This window comes from Falco punctatus, assembly GCF_963210335.1.
Source record: "Falco punctatus genome assembly, chromosome: 1".
In the NCBI taxonomy this organism is placed as follows: Eukaryota; Metazoa; Chordata; class Aves; order Falconiformes; family Falconidae; genus Falco; species Falco punctatus.
This window is the reverse complement of record NC_137580.1, coordinates 16,748,463-16,773,689: the sequence shown is the minus strand read 5'-3', so window position 1 is coordinate 16,773,689 and position 25,227 is coordinate 16,748,463. Positions and strand designations below refer to the sequence as shown.

General features: G+C 44.3%; 1 protein-coding gene across 1 annotated transcript in view; it reads left to right on the top strand.

Annotated features, from left to right (window-relative positions):
• Positions 1–25,227, top strand: part of CDS1 (CDP-diacylglycerol synthase 1) — a 223,687-nt gene that overhangs the window by 24,881 nt on the left and 173,579 nt on the right. The window lies entirely within an intron of this gene.

Sequence of the window (25,227 nt, the reverse complement as noted above, 5' to 3'; positions counted from 1 at the left end):
GAAAAGCAGCCCTGGATTCCCTTGATGAGTTCCTGTGCTTTCATGAGCCTTACAGCAGCCCTGAACTCAGTCACCTTGCTGAAGCAGTTCAGCGTCTACATCGACAGTCAGGAAGGTTTACAGCTTGGGAAGGGAGATGACCCAGGATGGCTTTCTCAGAAAGGGAGCTCTCTTCTTTTCCAAGCCAAACTTGCTGTACTGCCTCCAGCACATCCTGTTACACACACTCAGTACAAAGCGTTACAGTAATTTTACAGTAAATACCAGATGAAGGTATCCTAAATAATATGAATAATATTTTCCTTTTTTTTTTTTCATCACCAGCATTAAGTCAGGGAGGTTTTCTGCCATGGCTTGCTTTAGCACTCATCACTTAAAAAAAAACATTATCTCTGTGTATGAATTACTGCCATTTAAAGTATTTTAGCATGTATTCTACAATGTGCTTTTAAAAGAAAATCGGCGTCTTTCTTAATTTTTGATGTATGAATTATTTCCTAGGAATACAGCCTATAACATTAGGTGGATCAGAGTCAGCTTTTCCAGTCTGTGGCTTTTAAACACTGCAGGTTTTTTCAGAAGAGTTATTTTGTGCAGGGTGGAAAACCTGCTTAGATGCAAGTCTGACCTGTACATCTGGCAGTCTACATGGGGCCTTATCCAGAGCCCATTAAAGTCACTAGGTGAATTTCCACTGACCTGTGATGAAGAATCTTTTTATTCTGTGCCAAACGTGTTGACCTCCTGTCCTGTAGTATACGCCAGAGTTTGTATGAATCTTCTGTATATTGCAGCCTGCCCAGAGATATCATTAAAAAGAAATCCTTGCCAGACTGTGAGCACCGGGTGTAGGGAGGGTATGTGTTTAATAGCGTAGCACCTTAAATAATGTCTGGTTTTTAATAAAGGCTATGGAGACTTTGCTGTGCCTCACCGAAATGCTCTGAGCCTAAGCACATGGACTCCATGTCGCTGTCTACTTGTATAAATGGAGATGTCCATACAAAAAGACAGGTAGCTATAGAATCTCACAGTATTATATTCAGTATATGCAGTATATATTTACTAACTTATTTCCATGTAAATTTTACTAATTCATTTTATAAAAAGCAGACTTGAGTACAGCTTTGAGCAATTTTGATACTTTCAGTAATATTGTCTTCCCCTCCTCTGCCCCTTCCCCCAAAGGAAGATTTAGTGATTAGACCTGTTCCCATTAAACCTCATCTTTTTTAATTGGAACGAGGTCAGACTTTGGAGCTTTACTGGCTCAATTTCAGGACACTTCAGGAATAACTTTCTTAAAGGCATAGCACATGTTTCACCAATGGGTGCCTAAGGGACAGGCACCTCTGCTTTTAAAAATCTTCTGAGCCAGCAAAAGCCATTACTACTGAAGTTAGCAGCAGTGCAGGAGTTTTGACACTCTGCTTCGTCATGTATAACACATTTATGCTGTAAAGGCATGTTCTCTAGCCCTGGTCCAGACTGGCTCTGGAATATGTATTCAATAGGAATATCTACATCTATGCCAATGCCCAAAGCATGGGCAACAAACAGGAGGAGCTGGAGCCCATCATGCAGCAGGAAAACTAAGACACAGTCACCATCACAGGAACATGGTGGGATGATGTCGCATGACTGGAGTGCTACAATGGGTGGCTATAAACTTCTCAGAAGGGACAGGCAAGGAAGGAGAGGTGGTGGGGTAGCCCTATGGGTTAGGGAGAGTTTTGACTGTCTAGAGCTTAATGATGGTAACAAAAAAGTCGAATGTTTATGGGTAAGGATCAGGGAGAAGACAAACAAGGCAGATATCTGGGTGGGAGTCTGTTACAGACCACCTGACCAGGATGAAGAGGTAGACAAAACACTGCACAAGCAGCTGGGAGAAGTCTCATGATCGCTAGCTCTTGTTTTTATGAGAGACTTCAACTTCTCAGATATCTGCTGGAAATACAACACAGCAGAGAGGAAGCAGTCTGGGAGGTTCCTGGAGTGTGTGGATGATAACTCCTGACACAGCCGGTCAGGGAGCCAGCCTGGGGAGATGCCCCGTTGGAGCTGCTGTTCATGAGCAGAGAAGGATGTGGTGATTGGAGAGCGATCATGAGATGATAGAGTTTTCACTTCTGGAAGAAGTAAGGAGTGGAGTCAGAAAAACTGCTACCTTGGACTTCCAGAGGGCCGGCTTTGGCCTGTTTAGGATCCTGGTGGACAGAGTCCCTGGGCAGGCAGTCCTGAAGGGCCCAGGGGTCCAGGCAGGCTGGGCATCCTTCAAGACAGCAGCCTACAGGCACAGGGGCTGGCCGTGCCCACATGCTAAAAGACAAGCTGGTGGGGGAGAAGATCGGCCTGGCTGAACAGAGAAGTTTGGCTGGGACTCAGGGGGAAAAGAAACAGAATTTGTCACCTTTGGAAGAAGGGGCAGGCAACTCTGGAGGACTATAAGGATGTTGTGTGGTTATGAAGGGAGAAAATTAAAAAGGTGAAAGCCCAGCTAGAACTTAAGCTGGCCACTGCTGTAAAACATAATAAAAATGTTTTCACATATATATTAGCAACAAAAGGAGGGCCAAAGATAATCTGCATCCTTTATTGGATGTGGGAGGTGAACACTGCCACAGAGGGTGAGGGAAAGGCTGAGGTACTTAATGCCGCTTTTGCCTCAGTCTTTAACAGCCAGACCAGTTACCCTCAGGGTGCTGCCCCCTGAGCTGGAAGACAGGGATGAAGAGGACAATGCAGTCCACACAGTCCAGGAGGAAACTGGTGTCCATGACCTGCTGCTCCATTTGGACATAGACAAGTCTGCAGTGCAGGATAGGATCCTCTCGAGGGTACGGAGGGAGCTGGCAGAGGATCTCACCAAGCTGCTCTCCATCATTTATCAACAGTCCTGGCTCACCGGGGAGATTCCAGTTGACTGGAGGTTAGCCAGTGTGACGCCCATCTACAGGAAGGGCCGGAAGGAAGATCTGGGGAGCTACAGGCCTGTCAGCCTGACCTCAGTGCCAGGGATGATTACAGAGAAAATCATCCTCAGCGCCATCACACAGCATGTACAGGGCAACCAGGTGATCAGGCCCAGCCAGCAGGGGTGTATGAAAGGCAGGTCCTGCTTGATGAACCTGATCTCCTCCTGTGACAAGGTGACCCACTCAGTGGATGAGGGAAAGGCTGTGGGTGCTGTCTACCTGGACTTCAGTAAAGCCTTTGACACCGTGTCCCACAGCATCTCCTGGGGAAACCGGCTGCTCGCGGCCTGTAGGTGTGCGCTCCGGGCTGGGTAAAAGGCTGGCTGGCTGGCCGAGCCCAAAGGGGGGTGGGGAATGGAGCCACATCCAGCTGGCGGCCGGGCACACGTGGTGTTCCCCAGGGCTCAGCGCTGGGGCCGGTCCCGGTTCGTGTCTCTGTCTGTGATCTGGGCGAGGGGATCGAGTGCACCCTCAGCGAGTCTGCAGCCAACACCCGGCTGGGCAGGGGTGCTGATCTGCTGGAGGGCAGGAGGCTCCGCAGAGGGGTCTGGGCAGGCTGGATCCGTGGGCCCAGGCCACTTGTATGAGGTTCCACAGGGCCGAGTGCCGGGTCCTGCCCTGGGGTCACACCGGCCCCACGCAGCGCTCCAGGCTGGGGCAGAGCGGCTGGGAAGTGCCTGGGGGGAAAGGGCCTGGGGGTGCTGGTGGGCAGCCGGCTGGGCAGGAGCCAGCACCGTGCCCAGGTGGCCAGGAGGGCCAGCAGCATCCCGGCTTGTGTCAGCAACAGCGTGGCCAGCGGGACCAGGGCAGTGACCGTCCCCCTGCACTGGGCACTGGTGAGGCCGCCCCTGGAATCCTGTGTTCAGGTTTGGGCCCCTCGCTGCAGGAGGGACACTGAGGGGCTGGAGCGTGTCCAGAGACGGGCAGCGGGGCTGGGGAAGGGGCTGGGGCACAAGTGTTGTGAGGGGCGGCTGAGGGAGCCGGGGTGTTTAGCCTGGAGACAAGGAGGCTCAGGGGGGGCTTATCGCTCTCTGCCACTGCCTGACAGGAGGCTGTAGGCGGGTGGGGGTCGGTCTCTTCTCCCAAGTAACAAGCAGTAGGACAAGAGGAAACGGCCTCAAGTTGTAGCAGGAGAGGTTTATGTTAAATATTGGGAAAAGTTTCTTCATGGAAAGGGTGGTCAAGCATTGGAACAGGCTCCCCGGGGATGTGGCGGAATCACCATCCATGGAGGTATTCAAAAAATGATATAGTTGTGGTGCTCAGGGACTTGGTTTAGTGGCGGACTTGGCAGGCCTGGGTTAACCATTGGACTTGATCTTAAAGGTCTTTTCCATCTTAAATGGTTCTATGATTCTGTGATCTGCTGCGCCTTTTGGTAGCTGTGCAGGAGATACCGGGACTGGGAGTTTAAGCTAGTTGTGACTTGTTCTTACAGGGGTGGAGTGTGAACCAGACCAGCCAGATCCTGGATCCCCTTACAAACAAGGAGTCAGGTCATGCCAGGGAAGAACCAGTATCATGAGCAAGGCCTAGGCAATATGATTGACCAGGGAACTGAGATGCACACAGGCGTTCAAGCCCGGAGTTAACATGATAGCCTGACGTGCTGCTCACGTAAGAGGTGAGAATTTATGTGCTTAGTTACCTGCTCCTTCCATAGCAGAGCAGTGCTGAGGCCAGCTTGCTGCCTTGTGAGACCGAGCACCTTGATACAAAATACTACTCTGAGGCATTTAACATTAGTGGCTTTCACAGTAACACTGGTACCACGTGGGTAGTCCCACTAGCCTGTGATAAAAATCCTGAAGAGGCAAAAAGTACCGAGTGCAAATACAGCTGTGATAATACTGCCTTTGTAATGGATTGATATAGCTACTGGCACCAGTACAGATTTGCAAGGCTAGGTAGTGTTGTAATTTGATGCCTTTCTTGCCTTATTCACTCCAATTTATATAATTTTATTTTATGTACGCACACCTTATAACCCTTGGCTTCACATGTCTGCTGCTGTAAAATACAAGCCTGTCATTTTCTCAGATTTCCAACCTTTTCCTCTTCTGTTTGTAACTGACTTTTATTTTTCCTCCATTAAATACACCTAGTTTTCCCTAATGATGTGATGCAGTTGCAGGGATGTTTTATGTAAGGTAGGGGGGCCTGTTGTGTTTCTGTTGCAGAAAAATCTTGACTTCTCATGGCTCAGAGTTGCTGAATTTTTTTATCAGCTTTTGTTTTTCTCACTCCTCCCCCTGTTGTCTCTCCAGGTGAACCCAAGGACTATCTGTAAACCCTCTCTTTGATCTTGACGTAAGCTGCAGCTCGCTAAACTGCCCTTCATGTTTGTTTTTGATATTTAATCTGTTTGGACATCCCTAAAAGTGGAGTGACTTTGAGGCAGTGATAAGGTGCCAATCAGTTTATTAAGTCATCCTTGTACGGAAGTGACAAGCTTCATCTGTCTCGGAGCCTGACTAAATACAGCCAAGAAGAAACATGGAGAAAGCCATTCACCTGCTTTTTATTTTTCTTAAAACTCTGAGGTCAGCTGGTGTCTGCCCAAAACCACATATAAATCCGCTTCTGCATACACGCACACAGGGCAAAAAGGGAGGTTTGTTCTTTGAGAGCTGGACCTTTGGCATCTATAAGCTGCAGTAGCTCCAGTACCCAAGTTCAGCCCCAGGTACTGTTTTTACCTGGTCACAGGACCTGCCAGAAATCAGATAGATGTTAGAGATGGAGACTTCATAGACTACAGTAACAAGACAGCCCGATTATAGCTGTATGCTGGACTTGCCTGTTGTGGATGCAGAGGGAGGCTGGGGGGTCCATCAGCAAGGTGCTCAAATCTCCACTGACAAGGTAAATTGTGTGACAGGATGGTAATGGGCATTTTGTCTCTGTGAGTGATTTCTCTTAAACTGCTAAAAACACTATCAAATATCACTCTTATAACTGTCTACTCATAAAATAGCACTGGGAACAAAACAAGGGAGCACAGCTCTGCTCTGGAGGAAAAGAAGGTGCCAAAGCTGTTTCAGTTTATGGAGGTTATTGTAATTTCCAAGGGCTTCTTTTTTTGTGCCAGCATCCTCTGTTGCAGTGTAGTTGGGTCTCGGAGGATTTGTTTCTTGTATAGCCTCATGCCAGTGGGAGTCCTAGTAGGGCACTGCCATATCCGCAGGGGATCCCAACAATAGAGTGGCACCCACAATGACTTGTTCTGTAGATGAGCTTATCTGTTTGGATAAACCAACGTCCTGCTAGCATCTTTGCACATCTTTACATCTTAGTACCGCTGTATGGGAGCAGAAACTTGCGTAAACATGAAGACCCGCTTCATTCAGCCTGGTAATTTCTGATGAAGGACAAAGAAATGGCTACTGATGGTCTCCTTGTTGCTTGTCCTTGCTCCTTTTCCTGGGAAAGGTTTGTCACCTCTCGCATTCAGAGTTTGTCTAGCCAGTCCCTAACTCTGAGCTCTAAAAGCATACTGAAAAAAGTGGCTAAGCCAGAGTTGCTAGCTGTGATGACAAAACAATTTGTGTAACTGTGACCTCTCCCTCTTTCACGCTCTCACTCAGTATCCCCTGGAGCTTGGAGGCACAAGAGCTCAGTTTGGTTCCCATCTCTGCCATTGACTTGATGAATTTTAAAGAACTGCTTCATTCCTTTGGGCCTCAGTTTCCCCATATCTGAAAGAATATAGTCTTTTGTAACATACTGCAAGATCTTTGGCTGGAAAATCTTCTTGCAGTATCTAAGTACTGCTGTGTATTACAGCAAATCAGTATATGTTGAACTCTGTGAGGTTTTTTTAATTCTTTTTGATTTAGGGCTTCCTTATACCGCTCTCCATATTTGTCTGGATGTATGCATATATGCCTGGTACTTGTCTGTCTCCCTAGCTGATTACTTAATCTCGAGTTGAATTGGCTTGATTTTATTTTATGTCAATTAAGTACATCGCAGAGGTGGAAAACCAAGGTAAAGCAGTGCTGACAGCCCTATTTTAAAGCTGGCTTTTCTTTCTCTTCCAATATTGTATATAATAACATATAAAAGTATAAAACGCTTAAAGAACAAGAAAAGAGAGAGTCTGTTTGCTGCTGCCAAGACAATGAAAATGAAGTGCAAATGATATAATAGTGGATGACTGTTGCTGCAGATCAACTGTGTTAAATCCTTCTGGTAATGAAAATAACAATTTGATAGAGCAGAGTGAATGCTGCACAAGAATTAACAAATGGTCATTCAGAGCCATCCAATTCATGTACTTATAATGGCTTCCCTGTGAACAAACATGTAACCTTTCAGGCTCCACTGCTATGAAAATGCTAGCAAAAGGGTTTATAGACAGGGATACTCAAAAAACTTATTTTGTATTTGTTGTATGTTTTGCATGGGCAGCCCAGTTCTGGTTCTGCTTCACAGAAGCACAAGTGCTCATTTTAAGCCTACGTTTAAGTCACATCAACTGTTGTTCCATGTCAAGAAAATGAAAGTTTTGCCACTTGTTTTGATGACAGCAGGTATGAGCATATCACCCATGCAATCCAGATGGCATTTCCATCCCTAATTTATCAGCTTCTGAATGTAAATAAAATGCTGTGTGCCACAGGAGCCACCAGCAAGCGATGGGAGTCTCCAAGGGAGTGTGTTTGGCCCATCAGTGCTCCTAAGCTCACCAGACAACAGCACTGGGAAGATAAAAAACACATTTCTCAGGCAGGAGTTTACCTTGTTCCTCCTCCGATGCATTGCTCAGAGGGTGGGCCCTGGCAGTGAAATCTTGTTGCTGGGCATGATCGTGTAGCCCAGCTTTATGAAGGTCACAAGGGTCGGAGGAAGGATATAGGCTGACTTCAGTCAATGTGCCATGAAAGCAGCTACTTTGCCAGCCAGCATACAGCTCGCTCTCCTCTTCGGGCTTTTGCCGCTGCCATCTTCTGAGCATTTATCTTCATCACACTGTTAGCGCTTTCTTCTTCCAGTGATCACGTCCGCTTTGCAGTGACACACAAGTGCCCCTTTTACTAGAGGACTGAGCACGTTTTTCTGCCTGCGCTGGGCTGGGTGAGCAGGCGCTTGGGCAGTGGTTTGTGTGGCAGTGCCTCCTTGGGGAGCTGCTGGCATGAGGGCAAAGGGCTGCAGTGCTGCGCAGCAAGGCTAGCGAGTCAATGAGCCTGCAAAGAGATCCTGGAGGCTTATTGAAAAGTGCGTTGTTAATGCTATTAAATATTACTTAGGCCTACAGCAAGCTGCATGTTCAACAGTTTAAGCTGTAATTGGTAGCTGATGCAGAAATAAGACTGAATGTATGTAAATCCTGTTGAAAGCTAATATCATTTTAGCTTCTCAGACGGATTAGCAGCCTCTACAATTAGCGGTGTGTGCAGCTGATGATGTTAATGGAGAATCTGTCATAGAGTGCTGCAGGATGTGTTCAGATTTGAATACAGTAATGAGCCACATTTTTCAACCTTAGGAGTATTGCCGAACAACCAGATAACACAGAGCCCATGTTGTGTCCCTTGTGCAGGAAGGAGGCTAGAAGCCACCGGAATGTGTGACTGATTTCCAGTAACCTTGACTCTTTCTCCCTTTTCTCATTACATTCATGGTTCCAGCTGAGAAACCAATGCCTCATCCATTTTTCGCCTGCCCTGCTCTTTTCCTGTGACATGGCAATGTTTGGGAGTGGGGAGGGGAAGAGGGATGAGGAGAAACCTTCCTCCTGTGGCCAAAGCAGTTATCCCCAGCTCATACCATCTACAGTTCTTTTATCAGTACATGTCTTGGTGGACTTTTTTTGCATGTGCATACCACACTGTGTTTATGTATCTATTTAGGACAAGAGTTACACGCACATAAAGCCTAACAGATGTCTTTCCAATCATCCATAAAGTCTAATTTTTGCAGCAGCATTTGAAGAGTGGGTAAATTGGATCCTAGGACCCATGCTGGATGAAAGAGAAAGTGCAGGTGCACTGCAAGTGCCTAAAATGTGATCAGTCTCATTTTTATTTTTATTTTTTTAATGCATTTGGGAACAAAGGTGCAAATGTTCCACCTCCCTGTTGTTTTGAAGTTCTAAGATTTGGCTTTTTACCCTGTCATTCAACAAATGACCAGTCAGTTCACAGTTTTCCATGGCTCAGCACACACGGTTTCTAGCACCTAAGGACCTCTGACAGTCACGTCATACCTAGCTGTGGATTCCATACATGCCATGGCAGGCCTCTTGTTTTGAAAATTTTCATGAAGGATTTTCAGAGAGAAATGCACTGATAGTGATTTTCCCTTCAAATTTGGAAGCATTAAAAAAGAATATTTCCTAGTGGTGCTTTGTGTAAGTAAATTTTCTTTGCATCTACAAATCTGAAAACCTCAGATTCTGTGTAAGAAGCTATTAGTGTGTGATGGCTTCTGGGCTTAAATTATTGTTAGCTCTATTCCACCATGAGCTGTTTGGCAGAGAAGGTTTTTCTGCTCTGTATTTGTAACGTAACTGTGACAGTGGGTGCTGGGCACTAGGCAATACAAAAAATAAATAACAGTGGTATTCCTGGAGACCTCAAAAGCCTCTGAGAAGTCTTGGTTACAATGCAGTTACTTTAGATGGAGCCATCCCTGCAGGCAGTGGTAGAGGGTTCACTTATTACAGGATCCTCCAGGTATTGTATGGGGGCGGAGTTGGTACCATTCAGCCCTCTTTTTGCATCCACCCTGTCCAGATAAGCTCTTACCTTCTTTTTCTTTCATTTACATGATTTTTCATGGGAGGAGGGTGAGACTGTAATAGCAATATTATCTGTATGTTTTCTAAGGCCATGCCACATCACCTCAAGCTTCCCTTCTTCCTTTCCGCTGCTTCCCTTCTTTTCAGAACTTCAGGCGATGCGTTGTCATTGACAGAGCCAGGGTGGCCTGGGGTGGGCTGCCATGGGCATTTGCCAGGAGCCTAGATACAAACCTTATTGCGGTGAAGCCAGCAAGATCTTTGTCACTGTCATTAGCCAAGACTTCCTCTGTTTCTAAATGGTGCTGAGAAAAAGGACAAGTGAGTTGGATACAATGAAAAGAACCTGATTGCTTGATAGAAGAGGAAAAAAACCCCTCTTTTCTGCAATTTCTGCTAAAGTAAAATGGTTATTCCCCACTATAGTCCGCCACTGCTCTCAATCAAGCCTTGAACATCGAATATGTGATTTGCAAAAAGAAGTCTCTGCCTGCAGCACCATTTTTATTTGTGGGGTTTTTTCCCCACTAGCTGCTCTGAGAAGGCCAGTTTTCAGAACAGCTTGTAGAAATAGGCAGGTGAATGCTCACTGTTTTGAAAATGCTGAAAAAGATTTAAATCCACATACAGCATTGTGTACGCAGAGTTTTCAAAAGTAACCCTCCGTGCAGGGCTGTGCCAGCAGCTTGGTCTCAGATGACACAGCGGCGTGGCTGTGTGTGGCCCCCTACACAAATGGGACAAACAGTGGGAAGATGAATCAAGTTCTGGAGATGCATCCTTGGAAAGGAGAGTTTCTATTCTTTCCTGGTGGAAAGACAATTTTAGACTCACTGTGGGGGATATTGCTGCCCGGTTGTTTTAAAGTTTTTTTAAAGGACTTATCTTGTTCCGCTCACGAACACACTCTTCAGAAATGTTAATCTCACTATTGTTCTTAATTGTTTTGGGAAAGTGGGAGGTGCTGTTCCCTAAAGGATTTGAAGTTACTAAGAACTGTTTGCTAAGAAATTCGATGATGTACTTTTTTTTTTTTTTTTTCCTGCAGCTGAGAGTGTTCGCCAAAAGTGAAGTAAAGAGGGAGGGCTTTATTGTAAAAGTTCTTTAAATAATGTTACTATGCTTCTTGGCTATCCTCTTTACAGCCTTTTTAATAGCAAGCCCACTCAAGCAGTCTGACAGCTCACATCATTGCATATGTGGCTACAACACAAATGTGCAGGGGCGGTGGGGGAAGAATTTCACTTGTTGGATCTGGCTGTGCCTGAGTTGGGATCCCTGCAGGCAGATGCCTTCTTGCCTTTAGGGAAGGGAATTACCTGGGTCAGCCTTGTATGAGCTGACAGAGATTCTCTGGGGTTGGAAGGCCACTTCAGGAGTCTTTCCTGCTTCTCTGGGACCTGCCCAGCAATGCCACCATGTAAACTTCTCTGGACTGAGTTGCTTTTTCGGTGGTTTGTGTTACAAAACTCTGTTCCATGTTTGGCTGGCTGAAATGTGGTTGAGCCAAATGTAAAGGAACTTTTAGATGGTGGTGGCGGCAGCTGCTGCTATTTTTGTAATCTTGGTTTGTTTATGCTCAACTTCTAAAGCAAACCTCCTCTCCAAGAACAAAGAGCCTCAGCAAACCCCAGTGATTCAAGTCTCTCCAGCACATTGCCAAAAGAACCAGAGGCAGAATTTAGCTCAGCATATCTTACCTGCCCAGATTCCACGTGTACAATGACAAGCCACCCTGTCATGTTTCAAAGAAGAGGCAGAGGTTACTGTGTGTATGTCATGCACATGTGCAATGTTGGTTCAACCATGGGAACTAGACAACAGCCTTTTCCAGAACCAAACAGCTCAGCAGAGTAAGCAGCCCCGATCTGCACGAGTACTTTTGAAGAATGGCATGCACTTCAGTCTGCTCCCTCACGGTCCCATGTGCTTGCTGTCATGTCCACCTTCACTTGTGGTCAGAAGAAGGGCTGTAACCTCCATAAAAGAAGAGGATTGCTCGAAGAAGTTACTCTTCAAGCCATAGCCATCTGTCTCTCTTTCCTTCTCCTTTCTAGAAGGCAAGTAACTGCTGTCACCAAGACGATGATATATTCTCTAGCTTCCCTAGATGTTTTAAACCATTCAGCATCCTGATTTAGGCTAGGAAGCCAGCCATATGTTCTTTCCTGGCTGCTTCTTCAAATTGACTCTTCAGGATTTGATACCAATATTGTGGTACTGATATCAGTGATGCAGATAAAAGTGAGAGGACTTTTTACCATTCCTTGTGAGTGAAGAAGGCCTCGTGGCTGAGAATGTGGAAAAGAAAATGAATGCTGTCTGAAAGGGTCCTGTGACTGCCCTGAAGAGCAGTATGAGTCTGAGCTACATGCAGGTGCCAGCCTGGGAGGTTTTCTACACATTTCAAGTTCAAGCAAGTTCAAGGAGTATTAAGAGGCAAAAGGGAAACATTTCAACACTTCTTAGAGATGTGAATTAATTAGCGGAAGCCTGATGAGAGACACAAAATGATCATCTTAGCAAAGGGGAGAGCTAAGGCACGTAGGGGTTGTGTGCTAAACCAGCCTCACCAAGCGCTCACAGCAGCACCTGGAATGGGAGAGTCCTGCCATGTGGCAGCTCTGTGCTGTATGTATCTAAGTGGTAGAGACAGAAGGACATGCACTGAGATAAATACTATGCCTGGCAATGCACAGAAAGTAGGGTCAACAGAACATGCCTGCAGAGGACTGTCTCCTTGCACCTAAGTACGGGGAGACATGGTACTTTCTGCCCTCTGGGTGGTAGTTATTGTGTGTCAGGAGGCTGCACATTTGTGTTCACCTCTCTGTTCCTGGGCTGTGAGAGCAGGCTGGCTGCATCCCTAAGGTTTATGCAATGTTTGTATGCAACAGCTACAGCCATCCTGCAGGAGGAGGCACTTGCCCTCATCTGATTTCCAGTTGTTTATCCCCACCGTCCTCCCAGTGGGTAGTGCATCCTCTAGTCCACAACTCCATCATGTAAAAGCCCACTAATTGTTTTCAACCTAAATAACAAAGAACTGTTCTTTAAAATCCTCCACAGTAGCCAGCACAGGGCACAGAGCTGTTGTGGCAGCTCAGTAGCAAGTGGCAGAGGACCAGTATCTTCTTTGGCCAGCACAACCACAACTGAGAGAGGATCTGCAGCCAACACTGCTGCGGTCCTTATGATCTCACCTGCTTTGCTGTGGCATCCCCAAATCCAGGCTGGACTAGGGCAGGGCTTTAGAGTTAATGGGAATGACTGGCCTGTGCTTGTGTTGGTCTGTGCCATGGGTCTTTTGCAAGCACTGCTGGTTAGTGACCATGTAAATCCAGGGCTTATGTGACCTGTTACTACACCTGGAGTTTGGACAAAGAGAGCACCATTGCTGAGACCAAGCTGCTAATCTTCCACCCATATGTGACACCTGGAAAAACACCAGAGCAGCAAAGAAACACAGGTCTTAGCAACCTCAGAGGTGTCACCTGTGATTTTTAATTAATTTCTTTGTACATAACTCAGACAATAACATATCTTGGTTGTTTTGTTGCAGATGATGATGTAGATTGTACATCAATTGTACGTGTAGATATTGTAGGTGATGTTGATGGTCTTTTAATGAGCTAATACATTCATTACTCACTATTCCAGCATGTAAGGCAATTACTTCTGTTCATTCAGAAACTAAAAGGGTGGGCTTTTTTCAGAACAGGTTGGCAAACATCCCTTAGCCAAGGATCCAAGGGCATCATCCTCTCTCAGCTGCACAGCTTCTTATTAATATTTGAAAGGGTTTACTGCAAAATTTAGGGTTGGAGTGTAGTATTTTATGCAGTTATTTCAAAATTCATAGATTCCTAGATTTTTCAGGCCAGAAGGGACTATTATGCACACCTCCTCTGACCCCCTGTATAATGTAGGCTACATTTGTTTAAAGTTTCAATTTGTTTTCCTGAGAAAACTTGTATTTATTATATGTAGTTTGGTACAGAAGAGTAGCTAGTGATAAGGTTGGAACCCATAAATATTATATCAGACCACCTGGTGCTCTGAAGCTTGCTTCTGAATGATAGCCACTCAAAACAAAGAGCAGCTTGAAAGATAGGGACGTATTGCAAAGAGCAGATGAATGGCTCCATGTTAGGGAAAGTTGTTGCTGGAAGTCTGGTTTCAGTTCAAGCATTGTTTTTTTCCTTTGACAAACAAATGCTCTTTCAGTTAGCAAAATATTTATTTTAGAAATAGAGAAGCAAGAAGGGAGAGGAACGTTTCTGAAGGAGATCACACTATATCTGAATAACTCAGTAATGAAAAGCCATCTCAAATTGACAAGGGAATGCCCCTTACCAATGAGACAAATTTACACTTAAAGGTACAGCATGCAGAAAATAGCCTAATACCTACATAACTATAGTCAGTATAGTGTAATGATTCATCGGAATAGTGGGGAAATATGTTTTGTGTTTAATGATATCTCACTGTGTGAATGAAGATGTGTTGAATGGCTCAAGAGAGATGTTTCTGTCTTAGCATCTCTGTTTTAAACAAAGATGAAAAGGAAGGGCCATAGGAGTCTCGGACTGAGCAGCCATCCCTGTGACACTAGCCTGGGCTTTGATAATGTTGCTTTCACTCAGCCTATTGCTCATGCTAGAAGCCTGCAGAAGTGCTTCACAGCTCAGCACAGACCCACCATGTAAAAACTGTAGGTTCTGTCTTGATGATTAATGTTAGCTGTTTGAAATAATCCAAATGCTGCTCTCTGATCTGATAAAAAGAATAAATACATTGGGTGTGAATGATGAGAGCTCGAGGGAGGAACTGGGAGGGGATAAGGACAGCCTTTTTGCCAGGCTCCGTTTTCTGAGAATGAAACAGCTTTCAGGGACAGGGGGGAATATTTTTTTTATTATTTTTTTTTATTTCTTCTCCACCAGATGTTGCTGTGCTGGAGGCTTGCCCCTCATCTAGAGACTATGTTTAACTGGAATGCTCTGTGACTGCCTGAGACAGCAGAGCAAAGAGATTCTCCCAGCAAAAGGTAGCACAAATGCTTTGGAGACACAGGAGTTCCACTCACAGTAAATCCACAAGTGAGTTAAAAAGGGGAAGTATTTCAGATCCCCACAGGTACAAAATACAGCAGTAGAGTACAGCAAATTATGAAGTACTGGCTGCTAGCTTTTCTTAAATCTTGCCCAGCTCACGTAGCCTTCTGTACATCTTACTAGGCTGTAGTTGGTCTCTGCACACCCCATTTTACTCCAGTGAAGACCAAATATCTACAGATGAGAGTATGAGTGGTGTGAACACATACTTGCTTGTGCGCAAAGACACTACTGCCTCTGTAGAAGCAGATTAGCCCCCAGAAAATGAATGAACCATTCTGCATCAAACAGTATCTAATAAACACAAGAAGTTAGAAAAAGACATGATATGCAGTAATAAGAGAAAATAAATTAATTGCTTCTCTACAGTGTGCAAAGATATTCTACACAAAGTTAGAGATCATTTGATTCATCGTTTCACTGGTTCACTTTATGGTGATGTAAACTTAGGTTTTTGTCAATACAATTCTTTTGCTACTCCTCCTGTTAAAGCACCAATCATTAGGCTCTTTTTCTATTGATATTTTAGGAGATATTATAATCATCATGCAATTACGTTCTAATTATTATTTCTGATTACATCAGCTACTTTCATCTGGCCTTAAGGTCCTACTCTTTTTCTTCATGCTTTTTAATATACTTTAACAATCTTTGTTACAACTGCTGTTTCCTAGATGTCACGCCAGTATATTAGACCTATATGTTTTTATTATGTTTGTTGGTTTTAATTATTTATTGAAGAAGAGGGAAACTGATGGCTCTGCAGAAGAGATTTGGTTGCACAAGGACTGTTTCAAGTAAAACATTGTTAATACCACAGCCAAACTGTATGGGAGAATGGAAGAAAAATATCATAACAATGTTTTGCCATTTTCTGCACATGCTTGTTTGACAGACTACAATTATGTGAGTGTGAAGGAGTGGCGAGTGCTGTAAGTTCTTGTTTTTCTATGAACTCCTTCGAGAATCTGTTCTGGATGTAATGAAAGATCTTTGTACACTAAGTCATGAGAAATTTAAAGGTCTGCTCCTGAGCTTCTTGACCAGTAAGTTTTGGTTTGGTTTATTTTTTATTTTCCAGGAAGGTTTTGCAGCATGGTAATCTACTGACACATAAGTCGGTGGCAGGTAAATAGGCTAAAAAAGCACAGTGTCAGGCATGGTGCTTAGCCTGGGAACCAGAGCAGGGGCGTGGGGTGTTGGGTGTGGGTTGGACTAAGCACAGTGCTCCTTTTCTCATCCTGGGGGATGTGTGCATGTAAAAGAAAAGTTCTGGTGGGAAGAACTGCATTGCATGACCATATGGTTGGGTAGCCTTCTAACACCTGCCATGGAGGTGTTTGCACCTGAGGTGGCTGTTTTGGTCCTGTTTGTAGGCAGTGCACAGAATGAGTTGGCCTTTCCCAAGGTAAAATTCATCTGATCTGTTTTCAGTGTCCTATTTTGTGATGAAATAAGCATACTTCCTAGAAACTCCTGTACTGAATAGAAAGGCAACCTACTGTGAGTAGGTCTTGTTTGGACATCAAACCTTTAGTCATCTTAAATTGGAGTGAGAGAATTCAACCTTACTTTTCGTTGCAGATCTCTAGTTTCTTAAGGAGCTGCTGCTCAGGTTTATAAAATAATTTAAATCTCTAATTTTGAAATAAATTAATTCATGCTTTTGTCTGTTTACACATACAGATCATGCGTTACATCAATAGTTGCTTACAGCATGTGAGTAGTTTGTGTGTCAGGTTCTGACACAGCAGCATTCGTTTTTAGTAGTGCTGTAACTCAGATTGATCAGTGAAGAAGAAAATACAACAACCGGCAGAAAAAAGGTTGGATACCAACTGCTAAGAAGGAGCTGCATCTACTCTTCGGCTCTGCCATTTCCTTTTTAAACAGTTCTTTGCTCTCCAGGCAAGAGATTTTCACACCCATATACGAAGAGGGCCTCTATTCAGGCACAGCCAGGATGTAATAGCCCTAAGCTTGGCGACATTCAGTCTTTGGACATGCTTAGTCCTTTTATTATTATTTTTTTTCTTTCTATTTCCCTGCCCCCAGGAGAGACTTAGATTTAGGGTCTGAGCAAAGCCCACCCATGCAGCTCAGCCAGCAACGGGAGTAACTTGTCATCGCTTCCAGGTGCAAACTTTTGACCAGTGATGTGGGACTGAATGACAAGCTGGTGTCAGCCATCCAGGGGCTCACAGCCTCTGTCTCCAACATTACAGGGTGCCTGTGTTCTCCTTATTCATGCAAGGGTAACTTTCAGACAGTAAAAACACCTCATGAGCACCTTTAGGAACCTCACAAGGATATGGAGCCAGTATGGTTCACACTACTAAATTACTCAGAGCCTTGATGATCATTCTTGTTATCATTCTCATTATATATACATATATATATATGTATATATAATGTCAAGTAGTTGGACCATGTAAAGGAATAAGACTTCTCTCTGGAATTACTTGCTTCCAGACCTGGATATAACAAAACAGGAAGGAACAGCATTTCGCTAAATTATACTATTGTGAGCCTTATCAAACAGCTATCAATATACCCAAACCTACATCTCCCACATGCTGTGACCTGTCTCTTGGTGTACTGCTCCGGCCAGAGCTGTACAGACTTTTCTGTAAATTCCTTGCACAAAGACACTTAAGAGCACATGTACAAAAGCCAGGCACATGTACAAGGCTCTCAGGCCTGTTCAGTTCTGCAGTATGGATGCTTTCAAAGCAGGTTTTAGGGAGAAGTTTTGCATGGATGTGGACCAGACACAGTGAGTTTTGGTACACAGAAAGATAGATTCACCATTTGTGAAACAGCGGGGGAGGGCACGAAAGAAGGGGCAGCTTCTCCACGCACTCCTATTTTGAACTCTGTGTTTGCCTTAACAGAAGAACTTTGAATGTCAGATGAACTTGCCCCCTCCTCAGCCCACAGCAGTCTCTGTTGTGTTAGGTGCACTAGCAATACCCAGGTAGCACTTGTCAGCCATCTGGGATTCTGCTTTTCCTTCCTTTTCAAATCACTTTACCTCAGAGAGCTGAATTTGTGTTGGTTTGTTGTGGGTTTTTTTCCTTCTGGTCTTTTCTCCCACCTGACTTAAGCCACTGGTCTATCTATTAATTTGTTACTGTTTGCCTGATGGAGTAGCTTGCAATGATAATTTGTTACTGTGAAGCCCGTAATGACTTTTAATTGTGGCTCCTAATGCCACAGGCTGTCATTTAAATCTCAATGGCTGTCACTTCCTCGTTCTCTCCCAGAGAAAATACTGCTCTTTCCCCCTTCAAACATCTGCATTAGCGCAGTTTATGCCTGCCTCGGTTGGACTAAGTGAGTCACAAAATGCCAGCTCCTGGAATTATTAGCTTCTCTGACTTAGCCCTGGTGGAAAAAACCCCAATAATCTATTTGTTACTTTCAGTGGTCACCCTGGATACAAAAAAACCATCACCGATTCAGGCAGACACGTCCTTGCAGGCATGCTGGTGTGGCTTTGCTTGTTTGGAGAAGCCCAGCCTAGTGGTTCTTGCTGTCTTTTCCAGAAAGAAAATCAGCCGATCAATTATCTCTGGAGTGCTTTCCTAAGCAGCCTGAGGTGGTCTGCTGCACTGAAGTCATTGGAGTTCTTCCTCCTCGTTTCAGTGGCATTGAATTTCGTCCCCAGATCTTAGCACTAAGCAGGTTTTACCACCTTGTACGGATGGGACGGAGAGGAGGAGGAGAGGCTTCTGGGCAAATCCCAGCAACAGTGCAGTATATAATTGCAGTAAAGTTCTCACTGAAGTAATGTGCAGCATTCGAAATTGAATAAATTTGATTGTGTTTTTAAAGAGCTGGTAGGACGGTGTCTGCAGTGCATAGGTGAGCCGTATCTGGAGGTAGCCACACAGTTTCCCTTGATAAGAAGCCTGCCAGCAAGGTGTGAGGGTGGGTGGGAGGAGAGGGGCTCGTAAGCCACACAGTCCTACCCCAGCAGAGGCACACAAGATGTTACAAGGCGATAGCTATGGAGGTTGTGCAGACACAGCAGAAACATTGAGGTTTTATCTTTCCATTAGGACCTAGCACAGAAGGAACTATTCTTGCTGAGTGCTGACTCTTTCACCTGCCTGCATGCCCAAAGGCTGATTGGTATACCGCCAGTTGGGACCATCATGTAGTTTCATAAGTTTGGTCATCCTTGGGAAATAACTCTGGAACTTCTGCCTTGAGAAACATTAAGTATTCCAGCTTGAGCTACCCCGTTGCTTCTCTTAGCTTGTCAACAGCTTTAGACTTGTAAACTCCATACATGAACCAGACAGAAAGGAACAAAGCCACAAAAAAAATAATAAATGACATAGTTATATGTGGTCAGTCATCCCTGCTGCACAAATGCCCCCAGAGGAGACTGTACTAGCAGAAGGTACTAAACTATTTGTTGAGTGTCCTGTGCTGAAAAGAGACAATATCATTCTCCATTTATTCTAGTCTTTTTTTCTAAAGCTTAGACTGAAACCTAAAACGTGATCTCATTAGTAACTGTGGTTAAACAGAACAATGACCCAGTACATGTCTAAATGGAAGCTGAGATTTTCAGAGAAGCCTGAGGGGGCTGAGCACTCATTTCTGAGCAGAAGGGAATTGCAATTAGCTCCCTGTGTTCTCCAGGTCTGACTCCCCATGTTTTCCTTCATGAGCTCATTCCTGTTGCATAGTGGAGATAATGTCTACACAAATATTAAAATATGTGGAAGTCTATGTTGATATTTGATTTTGTTTTCATTTGTTTCTACATCTTGACTGATTTCATCCTTCCTAAGTTGCAGTTATTATTAGCCAGCAACATCAGCCAGAGAACAGTGTCAGGGCAGCAGTTTGTACAAGCCGCTGTCTGCTGTCAGATTTTTCTTATGTCCTTATTACAGAAGAAGGAAACCATTTTCTTCACTGAGCTATCAAAGACATGCTGTCTCTGTGTGTGTCATGGAATAAAGTGACAAAGTAATCCTCCTCATCTCATGGCTTAAAAAGCTGTTTAATATAGAGGGACCTCATCAGGCTGCGTAGTCCTTGTATTTCCAGTGCAAGCTCAGTGATGCTTTCTGATACTAGGTATTGGCTCTCACTTTCAGTGGGCTACTTGCACTCTGGTTTAGTTGAAAACACCTTTGCTTTTATTGATAGGAATGAGGGTAGGAGTGCCGTATCATACATGGTGAGAAACTTTTACTAAAGAATGTGATGGCTTCCAGCTTTGATGATGATACATTCTGCTTTTACAGGGAGGTAGGTACTCTCTGTAGGAGCTACAAGGGATATGAGCTGACTGTTCTGTAGCCATCAGCCTTCATCCTTCCTTCTTCAGTTGTGTTTCCCCTGGTACTAACAAGCTGAGAGAATCTTCTGACAGCAATTGCTCCTTGCCAGCACAAGTGCAGGTCCATTCTGAGCCAGGGAGAGAGCTGATATGAAATGTGAGACTCAGGGCCATGGCCTGCCTTGGCCAACGTGGAAAGCTGGTGGCTCTTCCCTACCAGTGAAATGGCATGGGAAATGCTTTAGCTAATTCTTGGAATCTTGCTGATGTGATGGGTAGAGCGGTGTGGGACTGGCAGTGAGTACAAGCCTTGCAGTTGTAGCTCATTAATTTAGAGGGTTGTGACACCTCGTGATTCTCCTGTAGTCTGCACGTAGAATTAACTGATAAACTCAGCGTAGTCCAAGTGAGGTACATGGCTTAGTAGCAGCAGCTTCATTTGAGAGGCTGAGGGCTAAAGGAATGTCCTTAGCTCTGGAGGTGGGGATGCTGGGGTGATGGCTCTGGTAGGCTGTTGGGATAGAGCTGTGCTTCCAGAGCCCGCTGCACAGATAGACGGGAAGCCACAGCGATGGGCCCTGCCAGCACAGCCGGCTCCTTAAGCTCAAGCTGTTCAGTCTTGCAGCAGGGGAGAGCTGTGTTTTTGAGAGGAGGAGGGGATGCTTAAATTGGCAGCTGGAAAAGATGCTGTAGGTTAGCTTCTGTGATCTAAGATGCCCCAGTAGAGATCAGCACAACATCTGCTTTGCTTGTCTTATGCGTACCTACATATTCATGCACAGCTTTCTGAACCCTCAAGAGACAACTGAGCATATAGGAAGAAGAGTTCTAGTGAGCTGTAAACCTCCTGCTTTAGCTGATGGGAGCTGAAACATCTTTCCTCTGTTGTATTTTCATCTCCAAAGAGTTTTTCAGGCTTACGGGAAAAGACAGATTTTTTGGAGGAGGGTGGCTGCCTCCTCACCTGTTTCCTGATAAATACAAAAAGCAAGAGGAAATTACTAAAAATAAGCACGTCCTAAGAACCAGGCTCTCTGGGGAATAATGCATCTTTGTGCAGGCCCCATAAGCTAATGCCATGTGAGTAAACTAAGCACAAGGGAATGAGGTGCAGCCCTGGCAGGACATGGGCGGCCCCGTAGTGAAGAAAGGTTCCCAACACATCCAGTGAGGAGTGTGGAATGTTCTCTTCACTGAGCCAGGCCCTTCTCTCTAACGCCAGCCAAATGAAAGAAAATCATTGGATGGTATGTTAGAATGGCTAAAGAAGTGGATCCCATGCCACTACCAGCGTCCCAGAGCGAGGATAAAGCACAGCTCCTCAGACCTGCCGGGGTGGTTCCTGGAGTTCATGACTTTCAAGCCGCACGTTACAAAAAGCCTGAGTTTGAGGTGTACTGCGCAACATGCTGCAGAGCTTGTTCTTGCGGAGCAGAAGGGGATGAGGGAAGCTCTTTACAGTGATCACTGCACATCCCTTCCTCCAGGCTTGTTTTAACTAAGCCGTGCCTGGATAGGAGGATCTTGCTCAAATTTGCTCGTTATTTTGAGTGCACCAACATTACAGACATCTGGGCTATTCTTAGTTAAATCCATCTTAAAAGAGCTTGTTGGTTTGATGTTGAAGATCATACCTCTTTATTCCCATCCTCAAGAAAAATCACAAAAGTACATGGCGAGTCTCTCCCTTGGGGTACATCCCAGATTTACTCTGAACCTGGGAAAGGACAAATTTTTCCTCTGTTTTCCCCCCTCCCTTCCTTCCTTCCTTCCTTCCAACAGGTGGCTTAAAATAATCATCCACATTTGCTGTCTTGTTCATTTTTTGATCACCAATTTCTGTCTTACTGGCAGTGTTAGTGTGGTGAGCATGTGCTGCTCTTAGGTGGTCCTTGACTTTCTTAAATCTCATCTTACCCCATGTATGCAGCCATGCTAAGACAGAACACACTGGAAAGATGCTTTTATGTTTGACACACATGCTGCTGGGAGGAAATTGTGTCTTTCTGTGTTCCCTGCCACCCTGCTTCTCTAAAGAGAATCAGCATGTTTTTTCAAACCAGTGTTCAGCTGACTGCACCCTCAGCTCTGAAATCTCCCAGATACAGCAGTCATTCTGAGTTTTGGCATCTGTGTTCTGGTAAAATAGAGCAGAATGATTTAAAGACTGAGCACTGAATAAGTTGAATAAAAGTAAAGGGACAGTCTTCAGTTGTAGCAACCTGGCAGGATAGAATTTGGTGGTCTTCTCTTTTTCACTGCTCACTTCCACACAACCTGGTGTACATACTGTGTTACAGCAGCACCGAGACACTCTAATGCACAGCAGATGCAGGCTGGAGCAAGCCGTTGCTTAAAAAAGCTGCACTTAAAGTGATCCAAACGTTGTGAACAGATATAAACAGATATAAAAGAGCTTGTTTGTTAACTGAAACACATGTTTTTCCAGATTCCTTTGTTTGGATTGAAAGGGTTGTTTCTTTTTGCTTCGTGTTTCTTCATGGCTTAAACTTTTCACGACGTTGTCATCCCTGCTTGATAAGGTCACTCTCACTTACTCTTAACTTGTTTGCGTTTCGGTGCTTTGTGTGATGTGTTTGGTGCTAGGGCAGCTCTGCACAGAAAAATGACCTTTATTCCTTAAGAGTCTCTTCAGAGCAAAGCAATCATCAGTTCTCAAATTGAAGGATGCACAGCAACATTTTAGAGCAAACTTCTGGCCACCGCCGCTCAGGGTAAATCACATACCAACCAAGTAGGCAGGGTAAATCTCCAGTGCAATAACCAGCTAAGCACTGCACTGAGAAAGAACAAGCAGATGAACAAACCACCCAATCCAGGCCTGTAACTGAAATAATGACAACCCAGGAATCTGTGTCAGTTTATGTCACCCTGCCTGTAATCCAGGCACAGTGCATGTGTTGCTGCTTTGCTTCGTTTCTATCGATGGCCGTATTTGGGGTCATCTCAGGCTCCATCTAATCTCTCCTTGGCTTCTGCCGGTTCTTCACTGCTGAGGAAACTAGGACTTTGATGCTAACAAGAGGGTAGCTGGGTACTCAGCAAAGAGAGCCATGGAGAAAAAAGGCATTTCTTCTTTAGGGATGGGAACAGCTCCGTACTCAACGGGAGCGCTGCAGTGTAGGGGAGCCTGTAAACGCTGCTGGGAGAGCTGCCACGGGACCTGTGCTGCTGCACTCGGGCCTCCCGGTGACCCTTTGCCCTGCAGGAAATTTCACTCTGAGGGAGAGCTTTGCAAGAAATGAACACTCGTTTAATCACCAAATTAAGGTCTTGATCCATTTCCAGTTGAAATCAAAAGCATAGCTCGCACCAGTTTCCGTAGTGCTGGACGGAGTCCTGAGGAACTCAACACGTCTGGGGGCTGCCCCGCTTGGAAACTTCAATAACAAATACATGGGAACTGCAGAAGAGTGAGAACCCAGAGCTGTGTTTGCAAGGACTAATATTTAACACTGGGAACATAAATACTTTTTAAAATATTTAACGCAAATGATTGTTGCCATAAAGCTGGAATGGCGCAGAGGCTTCATGCATCTTAGAAATGTTTTGACGTAACAGCCTAAACTAGGATTTAATAAAATTCTTGTGCTCTAAAAAGTACTCATAATTTTTGCTTAATTTCTACATGTTTTCTCCCCCTTTAATTGTAGTTCAACAAAGCAGAGGGACTAATCTCAGATAAAAGTAGAAACACCAAGATTAAAGTGCACTTGTGTTTATTTTTAAGGGCAGTGGGTTAATATGAGCACTCTATTGTTGATGTCAGCATCACAAGCCAAAGATAAACACTACTTTTCTGCACTTACATCACATTTTCAGGGCATTATTCTTCATTAACAAGTATTTTCTTCTGCAATGGAGAAGAATGACTTTGTCATAAGCTTATTGGCTACCAATCATGATGATTTTGAGGCTGTTCTGTAAAACATGCTCCTTTTTATCGTGATCTTTGCATTTATTTCAGCATTGGTTTAATATTTATTTCCTTAAGTTCTAACTTTTTTTTTACAATGGAGTTATTCCTTTTTTCAACAAAAGAATTTTATTCTTTAAATGCATCTGGTTTCTCTTATTGTACCTTTGTTATCATTACCCCAAGCAAGGTATTAGAAACTTGATGGTCTTGCTATCTTAAAGGTTCCAAATGTCCTGTGGGGAAGAGTTATTAATGTGTATTTACAGGACTGTTCCCTGGTTGTGTTTCTTTCTCTTGCTCAATTTATTGCTGGAGACTTTAGTTGTTCTACAAGTAAAGTCCATGTAGTAATTTGCTTTAAAAAGACTGGGAGATAATATCTACCTAAGTAGTTACAAAGACACTAATCATTGCAATCTTTCTTCTTGTCCATCTTTTAAAGTGCCCCTTTAAGAAATCTGTCACCTGTATCCAGTACTTGGGTCCTCCCGTAAAAAAAAAAAATCTCACGATGTGATCAGTGAATATTCTAAAAGAGATGGAGATGTTTCCAAGCCGTGGAGAGGCATCTTCGATGGTCATTTGAAAGGCCTTTCTGCAGACCACCATCCTACAGCTGCCAGCAGCTACATGCTTCTGATGCTGGCGTGTAGAAAGCCATGCAACACAAAGCTCTGCCATGTGAAATAACATGGGCAGCTTGTAATTTAAAATCATTTATCGCTGTCATCTCATTTTGACCTGTACTTCTTGCAGGACAGTCTCTGAAATGTATCTGCCCTTGCACATCTATGTGAAAATCATCTCTCCTGCATCTTACTCATCTTCAAGAGCTCATGCAGGTTATAGCAAATATCCTTCCTCTTTTGCTCCTATTGAGCTTCAGATGAGGAGAAGTCAGGATGACATTTTAGTTTTTTCACACTTAGGAGGTAAATTTAGGTAGGATGAATTACTGAAGACAAACTCTCATTAGACAGCCCTAAACTAATTCTCAGTTACTGTTTTCCTATGTGGAAATTTACAAATATTTTGACTTCTTTTTTCCAGTTCAGAACAAAACAAATTTCAAAAATCTTGAAAACCTGAAATACTTTCCTTTCTTCATGTGTCTCTGACTCACAGAAGAACCTACCTCAAAG